Source organism: Notothenia coriiceps, unplaced genomic scaffold (assembly GCF_000735185.1).
Source record: "Notothenia coriiceps isolate Sejong01 unplaced genomic scaffold, NC01 NC01_scaffold00025315, whole genome shotgun sequence".
In the NCBI taxonomy this organism is placed as follows: domain Eukaryota; kingdom Metazoa; phylum Chordata; class Actinopteri; order Perciformes; family Nototheniidae; genus Notothenia; species Notothenia coriiceps.
In genome coordinates, this window is record NW_011358016.1 from 640 (window position 1) to 2,351 (window position 1,712).

The window sequence follows — 1,712 nt, forward strand, 5'->3', positions numbered from 1 at the left end:
AAACCAGAAATTACAAACACTTCCTCCCAAAAAAAAGAAAAGTCAGGAATGCCTGTACCCTTCACAGATAAGATCAACACTATATAATCAGTTACCTTCAAACACCCAAAGAGATGTTCCCAGTCTGCGTTTCTGTTCCTGACGAGACTGCAATTATATTATCTGAGGTCTTTACTGCCTGTCTGTAATAGAATTTACTTTAAAATGCTGATGTGTAAAGCACTGAATGGTTTAGTGCCAAAATCTGTCTGTCTTCAGTAAAACAGTGGTTGAAGAAGTATTCCAATCCTTTACGTCACTGTAAAAATAATCCATTACAAGTAAAAGTGCTGTTAGTACTTTAGTAAATGCATTTAATCAGGAGATTATACTAAAAGTATTAGGAGTAAACAATACTTGTTTGTGACATACATATTTTAAAAAATCGGAGTATTTACAAGAAAATGCGGGAAATTGTGACGCTATAGAAGTTGGAACTGTATACAAAAAAAGATCGGTAGCACCATGAGATATTTGAACTCTTTATCCAGTTTTTGCATAGGATTCATATGTGAGAAAATGCACACAGTGTCTCCATTAGATCTTGGGGCAAAACACTTCGGACGTCCTGCAGTAAACACAGACACACTCCCAGGTAAATGGAAATCATGACGAAAGGGCAAATGCCGCACTGAACAATCTATTCCTTGTACGCCCAGATAAAAACACAAAATTGAACCTATCATAGCATCCCATGACATTTGTCTTTAGGGCGGTGGCCATGTTTGTCTGAGTCTTATATTTAGGTTGCCATCAGCCTCTCATTCACAGCAGAAACAGAGGTGGTTTGAGGAACCGTAATGAGCAGGGCTTGTTGACGAGAGGGTGGAGTATCCCTCTGGAACACAAACAGGTTGTGAAGTGGTGCTGTGAGGAGGAGGGAGGCTAGCAGACCAGAGCCTCTCCACGTCTGGGTCTTCCTGTCGAGGGTTAATCGTGTCTGTGTGGGCCCACATGGGTTTCTTAAAAGCAGGCACTTCACGGTGAGTGAGTCCACCTACTTATGTTTCTGTCTAATTATGCAACTTGTGTATGTGAGTTGAGGTGAGGTGAGGTGCGTTGAAGGGGATTTCCTACTCTGCTTCACGGATACATTGTGGTTCTCTGTAACGGCTATGACGTTGAAAGACTCAGTGACAAGTTTCCTTTCACTTTGCACTAAATGACCTTTAGAGAATAACGAGAGCATTGTATGTGAGAAGTTTGATAATCTGTTCATAACAAGAACAAGCTCTGCAGTTAAATAACATTTCTGTTTAAAGGCCGACATCTACGGTGGCCGACAGCTGCAATATGCCCAAAACACTTACATTAGGAGAACCGGGCTTCAGTTTAAAAAACACAAATGTTCCAAAACACATCTTTGTGTTCAACAACTTGAAGAAAGTTGATGCGCAGTCAATCAATATCATAACGAGACACAGGAACATTGTAATATCACTCTGCATGCATCAGATCCAGAGTGATTCAGGATGAAATCACTGATGCTTCAGTCTGAACTCTGAACCCACAGCGAGGCAGAGCTGTGATGATGTTTACTCTGCCCCACTCTGAGGAACACTGCCACCATTCATCCAGCGCCAGCACACTGAGGGGCTGCTGGAAGACTGGACACACACACACACACACACACACACACACACACACACACACACACACACACACACACACCC